The sequence below is a fragment of the Alexandromys fortis genome, unplaced genomic scaffold, assembly GCF_014885135.2.
Source record: "Alexandromys fortis isolate MF-2015 unplaced genomic scaffold, M_Fortis_MF-2015_v1.1 scaffold_27, whole genome shotgun sequence".
Classification (NCBI taxonomy): Eukaryota; Metazoa; Chordata; class Mammalia; order Rodentia; family Cricetidae; genus Alexandromys; species Alexandromys fortis.
In genome coordinates this window covers 11,672,082-11,685,633 of record NW_026067952.1, presented here as the reverse complement: position 1 = coordinate 11,685,633, position 13,552 = coordinate 11,672,082, and the positions used below count along the sequence as shown (strand labels likewise).

Genomic DNA, 13,552 nt, shown 5'->3' with positions numbered 1-13,552 from the left:
CACTTTGGGGTATATATCCAAAGGATGCTCAATCGTGCCACAAGGACATGTGCTCAACTATGTTCATAGCAGCTTTGTTTGTCATAGCCAGAACTGGAAACAACATAAATGCCCCTCAATCAAAGAATGAATAAGAAAAAATGTGGTACATTTACACAATGGAGTACTACACAGCAGAAAAAAATAACGACAGCTTGAATTTTGCAGGAAAATGGATGGAGCTAGAAAACATTATTTTGAGCGAGGTAACCCAGATACAGAAAGACAATTATCACATGTACTCACTCATAGGTGGTTTTTAAACATAAAACAAAGAAAGCCAGCCTACAAACCACAATCCCAGAGAACTTAGACAACAATGTGGACACTAAGAGAGACTTACATAGATCTCATCCACATGGGAAGTAGAAAATAGAAAAAGACAAGATCTCCTGAGTAAACTGGGAGCATGGAGACCTTGGGGAGGGTTGAAGGGAGAAGGGGAGAGGCAGGGAGGGGAGCAGAGAAAAATGTAGAGCTCAATAAATAAAAAAAGAAAAAAGAAAAAGAAAAAATGAGTACACACCTATTGTGGTTTGAACAATACCGTCTCTTGTAAGTCTTAGCTGGGAGCTGTTTTAGGATTAGGAGGTAGGGCTTTGATGAAGAAGTATGCCACTGGGGGCAGGCTTTGAGGTTTCAAAAGACATCATCTAGAGCTTGTTTATTTGCCTCCTATTTCAGGTTCAAGATGTGAGCTCTCAGCTCTTCCTGCTGTGATGCCTTTGCTCTGATAACATGGACTCTAACCCACTGAAACCTAAGCTCAATTAAATGCTTCCTTTTATAAACTGCCTTGGTCATGGTGAAATTATGACAACAGAAAACAACAGAAAAGTAATACACCTATAATCCCAGTGCTAGGAGGCAGAAAGAAGAGGATTCCCTGGGGTTCACTGGCCAATCTTTGAGTTTCACATTAGGTTAGAGACCCCGTCTTAAAATAGTAGTAGTGGTTGTAAAGTGGAGAGCAATCAAAGAAGATACCCAATTTGACCTCTGGCTTTCACATGGGCACATACACCTGAATGTATTATATGTACACTCACACCCATGAGCACACACATAATACACACAAGTATGCTTACATGTGTGTGCACAACACACACACACAGGGGGATTTTATCATTACCTCGAATAGTACAGTGGTTTTTTTTTTACATGTTTCCATTAGACAGATATATTTTTTAAATTTTTGTGTTTGAGTATTTTGCCTAAATGTTATTTATGTGCAGAACATGTGTGCCTGATGCCCACGGAAGCAAAAGAGGAACTGAAACTAGGTTATGAACAGTTGTGAGCTGCTATATGGGTGCTGGGAACTGAATCTATGTCCTCTGGAAGAGCAGCAAGAGAACTCTTAAATCGCCAAGCTGTCACTCTAACCCACATCAGTCAGAGCTTTTAAAGAATATGGAAAGGCCGAACAGGTTTAGAGAAAAAACAAGAAGTAAAGGAGAGCAAAGAGAAGTCTGAAGAAAAATCTGCAAGAAAATGAAACCAGGGGCTGGAGAGATGGCTCAGAGGTTAAGAGCATTGCCTGCTCTTCCAAAGGTCCTGAGTTCAATTCCCAGCAACCACATGGTGGCTCACAACCATCTGTAATGGGGTCTGGTGCCCTCTTCTGGCCTGCAGGCATACACACTGACAGGATATTGTATACATAATAAATAAATTTTTAAAAAAAGAAAAAAGAAAATGAAACCAATATGGTTATCAATGCCTAAACTCACAGACAAGCTTTTGATTTAGATACCCTGAAAAGCTACTTCCTAGTGCCCACAGATGACTGACCAAGAGAAGAGGCTTCATAAAATCCTCAAGGTTTTCTGGGCTATTATTCTTTACAAGAAGGGCTACTTCTGGACTGTCCTAATAAAGAATTAATGGCAAGAACAAATGATGGATGTGTTAAATCACTGATCCTCTGTTTTAATTCTGGGTGTTTCCTGATAACTGTCCCTAAAATTTGAATCAGTTACCCAAATTTTGAATCATCACCCACTATTTAAAAAATTCTGCAGCAATACCCTGCTCCCAAATACTGTCCAGCCACCAAAGTCACCAACATGGAAATGTCCTAGACATGGTACCCATGCCACCAACAAGCTGCTCTGGCTTCCTTTCTCCACAACTCCACACACCAGCAAGCAGACAACTCATCATTTAATTACCCACACTTTATCCTTTTTATACCTGGCATCCCTTGACTCATCTCCCCTCTTGTTACAATCTTATCTGTATCTATTTGTTTTGTAAAGGTTTTGATTGTGTATATGTGTTCATGATGTGTGTGAGACATACGTACCATGGTGTAAACGTGGAGGTCAGAGGACAACTCTGCGGAAAGCAGAAAGTACCTTTATCTACTGAACTGTACTGCTGGTCTATTTAGTAAAATTTAATTTACTAGCTCTGTGTTATCTCAAGTGCTACGTATTAAGAGATGAATTGTGTCCTCCAATCTGTTTAAGTCTTTATTTTCTGAAAGGGACTTAATCTGAAATAGGAAACTTGTTAAGATGTGGTGGTATCAGAGGAGGCTCTTAATCCAATGATTCTTGTCTTTCTAAGAAGGACATCTGAATACAGAGACACTGGGATAGCTCCACGTGACTACAAAGGAAGAGACTAGCGTGATGTGGTGGCAAACAAGAAGCACCAAAAACTGACGTTAGCTGTGCAGGATAGCACAAGTCTCTAATCCTGGCATTCTGAGGCTAAAGCAGAAAGGTAGAAGTTTACCAGAGTCTGAGGAATCACGACTTTGTTGGCACCCTAAGTTCAGAGTCTAGCCTAAGTTTTGACCTCCAAAACTATAAGAAATTAACTTTAGCTGTTTTAAGTCACTGAGTTAGCATCTCTGTAACTGAAGCCCAGGAAAACCAATATGCCACCTTTTTCATAGCGCCTTCCCTTCACTTTCCAAGAAGTGATCTATTTTCCAAATTCCCACAGCACTGTGTTGCTTTGTATCCAGAGACGGTCTTATGATGTAGTACAGCTGAACTGGAACTCACTATATGGCCTAGAATAGCTCCAAGCTTGTAGTACCTTCCTTCTCCTGCCTTAGTCTACCAAATGCTGTGACTCTCTTTCTCTCCTTTTATGTTCACAGGACCTTTCTAGAGAACTTTTCCTGGAAAGCAGAAACTATTGATGGCCCTCTGTACCTAAAGATACTGCATTAAAAAATAGAAAATTACATTTGTAATGATTTTTCTAACTCTCTAAACGATACAATATAACTAATTATATAGTATTTATACTGTATGAGAGGAAGAAACTTGGTCAGTCATCCTCATCAACTTAGACCATGAAACCCAATATGAACAAGTTCAACAGAACCGCCATATATGGGCTTCCCATGTAAGCTTCAGCATTGCCAGAGCATAAATTTCATTTTTTTCAATTTCATACTGTATTAGGTAGTATAAATAATTTAGAGATAAGGTAATTCCAAAAATACAGGATACAGAGGTTAAATGCAAATAGGATAGCATTTTCTTTTTTTTTTTCTTTCTTCATTTTTTTTAATGTGTTTTGTTTTGTTTTGTTTTGTTTCGAGACAAGGTTTCTCTGTAGTCTTGGAGCCTGTCCTGGAACTCGTTCTGTAGACCAGACTGGCCTCAGACTCACAAAAATCCGCCTGCCTCTGCCTCCCGAGTGCTGGGATTAATGCATGAGCCACCATCATTTGTCTGGACAGCATTTCTATAGGGAATTTGAGAATCTATGAGTTTTGGTATCCAAGAGAGTCTGAAATAAATCCTCCACAGATACTGAAGCCCAAATATACCTGTGGACAGTTCTCAATACCTGGCATGCATTTAATAAATATCAACTAGAAGTCACATTCCCAACCCCCAACACAGTTATTTTCATCTGAATGGTTCTGAATGCATCATCTCCACACATGCTGACAACTTACACATAACACAAAATTTTTCTACTGAAATTCTTATTTTTTGTTTACTTGGTGCTGGGTACCCAAACCAGACCCCGGAACACTCACAACAGTCACTCTCCATTGAGCTACATTCCAAGCAAAGACACTATTTCTTAGGGACATTTCTAGATTTAGAGCTGCTTACCATGTCAATACATAGAATATTGATATGTACACATATTGCTCTTAGATAATGTACACAATGGAAAAAGATGTTTAAAAATAAATTATTTGGAAACTACTTGATTTTCCTTACTCTCTTCTCACAATCTAGGTTACGTTTGGTAGGAACCAGAAATCCTCCTGCCTCAGGCTCCTGAGTATTAGGGTTACAGGCATGAGCCATGGCACCTAGGTTTGATTTTTTTCTTAGTTTAATAAAATGCAGTCTACCTAAGAATTCTTCTCAGCTTTGCTGACATTTGGTGGGTAACAATGATACTTTTAAATTTCTTCAACTGTTTAAATACTTTAAGTCTATATTTTATAGAAAAACCAGAGTTACTTTCATATAACATTAAATAAATATGGAAAAGGAGATGGTGAGATGCTCAGCAGGCAAGGGCAACTGTTGCCAAGCCCAACAACTTAAGTCCAATCCCTGAGACCCATGTGGTACAAGAAAACATGATCACATGTGCACAAACACACACACAACAAAATTAATGAATAAATGTAATTTAAAAATTAATAATATAGGTAGGGACTTAACCTAATGAACAATTTCCCAAATAGTAATCTGATTCACAAATTCACCATGTCCTCCTGTGAGACCTTTGTCTGAACTTTTTTAAATGTTTCCTTTTTTCAATATTTATTTATTTATTTAGTATACAATATTCTGTCTGTGTGTATGCCTGCAGGCCAGAAGAGGACACCAGACCCCATTACAGATGGTTGTGAGCCACCATGTGGTTGCTGGGAATTGAACTCAGGACCTTTGGAAGAGCAGGCAATGCTCTTAACCTCTGAGCCATCTCTCCAGCCCCCTTTGTTTGATCTTTAAAAAATGTAAATAAATGGGCAGTGTGAAATAAATATTCAACAGGTTTAGTATTAGTAAAAGAGATGGCTAATGAGAACTTTGTTGCCTCTTTGCGTGCATACTGGGAATGCCAAAGTTGTACACTGAACATAAATACCTATTTATAGTATAAGTGCCCTTCAAAGTTGGTGATCATTAGTATTATTAACGGACACAAGTTAATATTATTAGCTGTTCACTATTATTCTTAATGATATAGAACAGAAAATCCCTCACAATTACATGTTCTGGTTTATATATAAATATAGCATATCAAACTATATGGCTGCCATTACTCCTTCTACCAATAGAGTTTATTCCCTTTATGTACTTATCCATTTATGGCTGTAGACATTTATTAAATATTTTACTAGCTATTTTCTCTCTCTCTCTCTCTCTCTCTCTCTCTCTCTCTGTGTGTGTGTGTGTGTGTGTGTGTGTGTGTGTGTGTGTGTGTGTAGCTCAAAGGGCTGTTCAGATCTCCTGGAAATGGAGTTGCAAGTAGTTATGAGCTGCCTGATGTGGGTGCTGGAAATCAAACTTAGAACAATATACACTCTTCCTTGCTGAGCCATTGCTCTGGGCCTAGAAGTGTATTAATTAACTCAGCAAATATTTGTTGAACTCCTAGGCACCACCATATGTATTTTTTAGAATAAACTAAAGTAGAAAAGATCAACTATTTAAAAGTAGATAAAATATGCTAGATTATACAGTAGGTAGACATTGGAGCCAATGGCAAGGAAGGGAATAATGTAGGAGCAACCCCCAGCCCAGCCCTCAAGAAGCAACCAATCTAATGAGCAGAGAAGGCATAAACCAGCTCCATCACTTCCCTTTCTTCCCATATTGATCCAGGACTTCACAACAGGGCTTCTTTTTCCTGACAGCTTTCATTACAACACTAAAATTTTTGATGGAGTCCTACTGTTTAGTCAATGAAGCCAAACTCTCCTGCCTGGAACAAGAAAAAATAGAACATTCAAAGTCTACCACAAACCAGGTGTGTGGCATAAACCTGTAATCCCAGCACTCTGGAGAGAAGGGAGTATCTCAAATTCAACACTAACCTGGGCTCCGTAGAGAGAAGCTGTCTTAAAACAGAACAAAACAACAACAAACACAACCAAAAAAGCCTTCCATGGTCTGTAAGAAAATGCACAAACTAGGAACACAGACTTTGCAACTAGACTGCCCAAATGCAAATTTATTATCAATCGTTACCCATATTTCTTGCTTAGTCTACAAAAAGGAATTTTAAAAACCGGAGGCTTCTTCACTAAGTTATTATGAGAATAAATAAAATATAACTTGAAAAATGCTCATCACCTATTTAGCGAATAGTAAGCATGCAAAATATGAGCCCTACCTAAGTTTTACCTATCACTGTTGCTGCCATTCAATCTTCAATTTGGGTCTTATCTCCAAAAACTCAGTGTAACACCCTGTTTTTCAGATAAATTGAACTCTTTATTTTTATTTGGTCTGTGTGTAAGTTAGAGGACAACTTTGTTAAGTCAGTTCTCTCCTACTTTAAGGTGGGTTCTGGCAATCAAACTTGGGTAAGTGTCTTTATCTGCTGAGTTGTCTCACAAGCCCCAAACTAGACTCTTGCCATCCCTTAAGCATACACCACTATACTCATGATTCATCAGTCTGTACAACAGTGTATTATCTCCACATATTAAGATTCTCACAATTCTTGAGGCTCAGTTCCACAATATATTACAGATATTCATCACACAAATTCTGCTATATTCATCTTGGTATCCCATAGACTCTGCAGTGTAGTTTGCAGCATACATGGTAGTTCTTAATAAAATGTTTGAAAAATGAATTCCTGCTTCCTCTCTCTTGTGGAACTGTTAAGATAGCAGCTCCATATCACAAGTATAAAGACCTCTTGATATTTCGTAAAGCTGGCTAGCACCAATGTGGTAACCCCTAAGAGCACGGTACCCAAAGCACAGTAGATGCCTAAAAATCCAGGGAGCTGAACTGAATGAAAGTCAGTCACCTCATCTTATAAATTAAAATCTCATTTTATTCACTGTGTTCAAGTATAGCTCAGCCTTTTAAATATATTTTAATATTTAACCTGCCCATAAACACACGCTTATCTTCAGTCATTCCGACCACATCCCATTTGCTTTTTCTTGGTTAAGAGAGACAATATCCAAAATTCCAAAAATAATCAGAAAATCAAATGTTTATAGAACATAAAATGAAGCGAAAGTTCTGCAGAGCATGAAGAACTGGAAAATACATCTGCCTACAAGTTTTACTGAGCTTTTCTATGAAAGAATATGAGCTTGGAGCTCTTCCAAGTTTTTAAGACAAGTCAGAAATTCAGAAGTTTGTGTAAAATTTTAAAGACTTTACCAAGAAATTCCTTTCGATCATTTCTGCCTAGCTCTCAATTATATTGAATTAACCTGAGAGACAAATATATGTGACAATTTGCTTAACTATGGTGAGTCCCTACTCTGTGTCAAGTAAAATAAATAGAATGAACAGTAAAAATAAATAGCAGCTAACATTTATTGAACATTTTGTAGATGCCAGGCACTGTTATATGTGTTACAGGAATTATTTTATCCTTTAAACAACTCTACTAATAAAGTACTATTATCTCTGTTTTAAAGAGGAGGAAGCTAAGGCACAAAGCTCATAAATCTGTTCCAGGTCATACAATTAGTAAACAGAAAAGCTGAAATTGAGACCTCAGATTCCACTGAAAAGTTTACAATTTGAAAGCAAGTGCTATTCAATATTTGCTATTGAGATCACCGATTATACAGATAAAATAATGAAACTGCACCTCACCTCATCCCACACAAAAAGTGGACCAGAGATGTAAACATTAAGGTCAAAACAGTTGAGATTCCAGAAGATAATATACACAGTAACTTAAAAAATCTTGGGGGAAGAAAAGATTGATAATGTTGATAGTAATATTCCAAGCTTTCAGCAACCTTAAACGGATTCATTTTATTTATTTAAATACTTTTATTTTATGTGTAAATAAATAAATGTATATGTACCACATGTATCCAGTGCCCATGGAGACCATAAGAGGGCAATGGATGCATGCTCTAGACCATTGAGCAACCTGTCCAGCACCCTCCCACTTTTGGAAATGACATCTGTAGTACCTATATACAAGGGTTAATAATTAGAATATGTAAAGGAACACTTAAAAAAAATACAATATGACAATATATAATCTAACAGAACAAGCCTCAGCTGGGCGTAAACCTAACTCTACCACAGTTAACCCACTCAGCAAACCCCAGAACAGCCAATTTGCTGCCATTGAACAATAAGTATATTCAACAAGTATATATATAGTCTCTGTCACCACGGCTCAATTCTGTCACTGGAAGCACTACAGCCATAGATGTTATGTAAACAAGTATGGTTGTACTCCAATGAAACATCCTTTACAAAAACAAGTGGTTGACCTATGAGCTAGTTTGGTGAATCTTTTTTTTTTTTTTTTTTTTTTTTTTTTTTTTTTTTTTTTTTTTTTTTTTTTTTTTTTTTTTGGTTTTTCGAGACAGGGTGAATCTTAATGTAGGAAGCTATAATTCTTATACTCTAGGAATACTTTTTGCATCTTATTCTACTTTTTATGTCAACTGACACCTCTAATTTTTCTAAGCTATACTACACACACACATATAACTTACACACACACACACAGAGTATATAGTATATAGTACATAACATACTACACTTAACAGTTTTGGAATGGTAAAAACAACAACACCCTCTAACTTATTATCTATGACAATTTCCCATTTATCTTTATTTCACTGAAAAAAATGTTTTTGATAATCATCATCTAAGCCAGAGTTTTAAAATGCTCCCTTATCATTCACAGTATCAGTTATCAACACCTGGAATGTCTAACTCTGATCAATGTCCACTCTCCAGACCTCAATTTAAGACCTTATTATTTCTTCCCTTTCTCTTCAGTCTATCACCCATATCTCAAAAGAACATCCCCATTGTGCTGGGAAGCTAGCTCAGTTTTTAAAGTTCTTGTCTTCCACGCATGAGGACCTAAGTTATACCCCAGGAACCAATTAAAACAAACAAACAAACAAACAATAACAACAACACAACAGGTACAGTGGCACATGCTTAAAATCCCAGTGCAGAAAAAGCAGCCAGGCAGAATCCTGGGTTTTGCTAGGCAACTAGCCAACCCTACTTGGCAAATTCCAGGCCATCAAAAGGCCCAGCTGATAGAGGAATAGACGGATAGATGGATAGACGGATGGATGATAGACTGACTAATAGACAGACAGACATGAATGTAATGCCAAGTTAAACAGTGCCTAGAAAATGACAATGGAGATTGAACTCTGGGTTCTACGTGTATGAGCACACATGCGCACACCCATACACACAAAGAACATCCATTCATCTTTTAAAAATTAAATCTTATCATATACTACTCCTCTCGAAAGTCTTGTCTCCTCCTCACCTGAGGAGGATTCAGGCTAAACTCCTCAGTTAAGTCTTTAACACCCTTTCTCATCTTGTCTCTGACCATACTTGCAAATACCATGCACCACCTTATTCAAGTTACATGTCTTTGACATTAAAGTTATCAGACCCACAACTAGATCCTATTTTTTAACGTGCTGGTATCAGAGTATATATAGGGCTTGGAAGATAGCTCAGTTGGTAAAGTGCTTATCCCACAAGGGCATAAGGACCGAAGTCTGCAACCCTAGTCCTATAGTGCACATCTGTAACTCCACCGCTGGAGGGTAAAGAATAGCAGATCTCTGAAGCCCCTTGGCTAGTCAGCCTAGCTGAATCACTAAGTTCCAGGTTTAGCAAGAGGCCCTGTCTCAAAAAATAAAATGGCTGGGACTGTAAAATGGCTCAGCAGGTAAAGGTACTAGCTGTCAAGCCTGATGACCTGAGTTCAATCTGGCAGACCCACATAAGTGGAAAAAGAGAAGTGATCCCAAGCTGTCCTCAGATTTCTACACACATATACAAATAACTAAAGAACAGAGAATAAAATGTCAAAGTAAAAAAATCATAAGATAGAAAAGCAATCAAGGAAGACACCCAAAGTCAGCCTCTGGTCTCCACATGCATATACACATACTCCACACACACACCACACACTACATACACACATACCACTAACATACCACACACACACAGGGTGCAAGGGAGACAGTTCAGTATTACAGTGCTTACCTAGATTGAGAAGGCCCTGAGTTTGATCCCTACCACATTCCCAAAAGGGTATGTGCACAAGATACAACAGCATAAATAATTTTATACCATTTTAATGTAACTGTTTTTATTTGTAATCAATGTAGTTTATTTTATACAATTAAAAATATTACTTTGAGAGATCTATGCTACAAAGACCATGACACACATAAGATCCTACCTCTCTGCATTAGACTCAGAAGAATTCTTACTGAATATACACATGGTGTTGAAAATCCTTAGAAATTCTTTTGATTAAAAGTCCCTCCCTACCCCTTTTGAGGTGGGGATAAAGCTAAGGACCTTATGTTGTATGCTAGACAGACACTCTACCATTAAGTACAATGTCAACCCCTGAAAGTCTTTTTTTCTTCTCCTGAGACTGGGCCTATACTCTATAGCCCAGTCCAGCTTCAAACTTAAAGCTCTCCTGCCTCAGCCTCCTATGCAAGGAGATTATAGATGTGAATCACCAGGCTTGGCTTCTAAGGTTTGTTTTGTTTTTAATTATGTGGGGTCTTATATTGTCAATGGATTCTAGGACCTCCTAGGATATTAAAGTCATTATATAAAATGATATGGTATTTGCATATCCCCTATACCTGTAATACCCAATAAAATGTAAATGTCGTGTAAACAGTTTTTAAGCTGATTAGTTTTGGAATAACAAGAAAAAATAATAGCAACAAGAAAAACCTGTATGTTTAGCACAGATCCAATGTTTTTAAATGAATGTTTCCAATCAGAGATTGGTTGAAATTGTAGATGCAAAACTGCGGGACATAAATCAACTATATATCACTGGCTGATTTATCTCGTATCCATTTAAACTCTGAATCCCCTATTATAACAAAACTTCAATTAAAGTGAAAAGGATAGGGACCCTAGGTCTCTATTCATCGTTCTTTTTTTCCCTTTAGGCTTTTTGTGTACTTTCGCTGTGCACTAAACATCTAGAAGAAAGGGATCATCTTTTTAAACTCTAGAAAAAGGTTCTTTCTTGATGTTTTTTTTTGTACGAATGGCAAGCTAGGAAATATCCAATAACTGATTATCTGTACTTCTTTGTATCCCACGCAGCCTTTGTACTGACCAACTCGTTCAAACAAAAATTAATGACTCCCTAATATATGGAGCTATTTGACTTAGCAAGCGCCTGTAAGGCAAAGTGTCGAATGAGGAAGCAGTAGGCCATATTCAGGAGCCCCTTTCATCAACGTTCTATCTTGAGAAATCAACTGGCTTTCTAGGTCTCAGGGTAAAATCACTACTTGAAATGAAACCATGACATCTCTAAAGCCACCAGTCAATACATATTCGTTCTTCACTATTTAACTAGCTCCAACAAGACCTTTCGGATGACCTCCCCAGGTGACCCTGCTCTTTAAGTAGCGGCTGTCCCCTTCCAGGAAACGCACTTTGGGTCACCGCCCCCAAACAGCCGGGTCCCTCCTTTTAAAGACAACTCCTTGAGTTGATGGAGGTGCTCTCCGTTCCTAACCAGTTCCACTCTCTGTACCTTTTGCCGTCCAGCTCCTACATCCAACCCCGGCCACCTTTTCTTTCCTCGTCAAGCTCTTCCCTTTTCCTGTTGCTGCCTCCAACGGGGCTAAGAGGCTCCTCGGGGCTCATAGGTTTTGAGACCCTCGGGAGTCATAAAGACTGGCCATTCAGCGCCAGGACCTTTCCAGATTGATTCTCGTGTCAGTTCCCCACTCTGATACTCGCGTTCGCAGCCCCCATTTCTAAGCAACCACCTCTTGTGCATGCACGCAAAAAAAACTACTCCAGCCCTGACAGCCAGGACTTGGTCCCCAAGCCGCCTCCCCTACCCCTGGGTGCTACTCTGGGGTTCCGAACACTGCGCACGGCCTAACCCAACTCCACGGCCCACCACCCCCTCAACCCACCAACCCCAGCGCCCGTCCCGTTCGTTCCTGGGGTCTTTTCTCCGCGCCCCCAGCCCCGACCTCACGCCCCGCGGTAGCCGGCTCCCCGGCCGCAGCGCCACCCCGCGCAACCCCCGGCCGCCCTGCACTCCCGCAGAGCCCGGACCCCGCACCTTCCCCACCGCTGCCCCGCCGCTCCCGCCCGCGCCCCGCCCGCAGGCCCCGGGCCCGCTCCCCAACATGGCGACGGGGACACGAGCGCGGCGGCGGGTGGGGCGGCTGCGGGCCCGGGCCGTACTCGGGCCGAGCTGCACGACCGCCCGGCGCCATCTTCGCGCGCCAGGCCCGGGCGGCGCCTCCTCCCCGCGGAGCCAGCCGGGCCGGGCCCGGGACGCTCAGCAGGCCCACCCCTTACGGGGCCAGCGTCGCCGTCGCCTCACCTGAGCGCGGCCCCGGCCCTCCCGGGCGGGCCTCGCAGCGCCGGCCCGGGCCGTGCGTGCCCGGCGCCCTCGGCGCGTCCGTCCGCCCGTCCTCGCGTGCGCCCGTCCGTCCGGCCGTCGGCGCCCGGCCGCCCGCAGCCCGACCCGGCAGGGCCTCAGGGAGCCGGTGGGGAGGGGGGGGGATGGGCCGGACCGGGCCGGGGAGGGAGGGGGAGGGAAGGAGAGAGGGAGGGAGCGCGGCGGGGGCGGGGCGGGCCCGAGGGGCGGGGCTCCGTCCACGTGACCAGGCGTCCCCTGGCGCGCAAGGTGGAGCGCGCGAGCTGGAGTGCTAGCGAGCGTGCTGTGTCCGACCTCGGTCTGGTTAGCTGTCCAGCGCTGTCCCAGCGGATGGCTCCACGCCTCAGTTTGCTCATCCCAACTATGGGGATAACAGCATTTTCTTGCGCAGAGGAAATGAGTGAAAGGCTTGGAAAGCGCTTGACACAGCCATCTAATAATGCCATTATTAGCGTGGTGTCTAATAACAGTGGCGATAAAGATAACCTTTATCAGCCTATCAGTATTTCTCTAGTTCGTCCCGTGGCCCTAGCAAACTCAGTAGGTGCTCACAAAATAGAATTGTTGAGTGAACAAGTGTAGGCGGGCCTCTGGCTCCCTCGCTTCCCAAAGAAGGGAAGCTGTCTTAGCGCGGGGCTGAGCCTTCAGACACTTAAATCAGCTTTCACCCCTTAGCTTCATGCTTTTCTTTACCTCTCTGTATCTTAGCTTCTTCCCCTGTAAGGGACGGTTGGGGCAGGTGGATTCTTCACAACTCAGTTGTATTGTCTCATCTAAGAGAGGGAGTCTGGAACCCTTTCTTTCCGCAGATATTTTATTGAGTACACACTGTGTCCGGGAGCCACCGCCAGCGTGCCCCCCGATTATTTTTATTGCTAGTAATATTTCTCAGTCAGAAATCTGAGTG

General features: G+C 41.3%; 1 protein-coding gene across 8 annotated transcripts in view; it reads right to left on the bottom strand.

Moving 5' to 3' along the window:
* The window catches only part of Ncoa6 (nuclear receptor coactivator 6), a 95,896-nt gene extending 83,127 nt beyond the window's left edge, over nucleotides 1-12,769 (bottom strand). For 6 of the 8 annotated variants that reach the window (XM_050150709.1, XM_050150708.1, XM_050150707.1 and 3 more), the window contains exon 1: nucleotides 12,589-12,767. The gene's annotated coding sequence lies outside the window, so the exon portion shown is untranslated. Of the gene's footprint in view, nucleotides 1-12,588 lie in introns of all 8 variants that reach the window. The other 2 variants (XM_050150714.1, XM_050150713.1) reach the window with 2 other exon arrangements.
* Nucleotides 12,770-13,552: the final 783 nt, after the last annotated feature.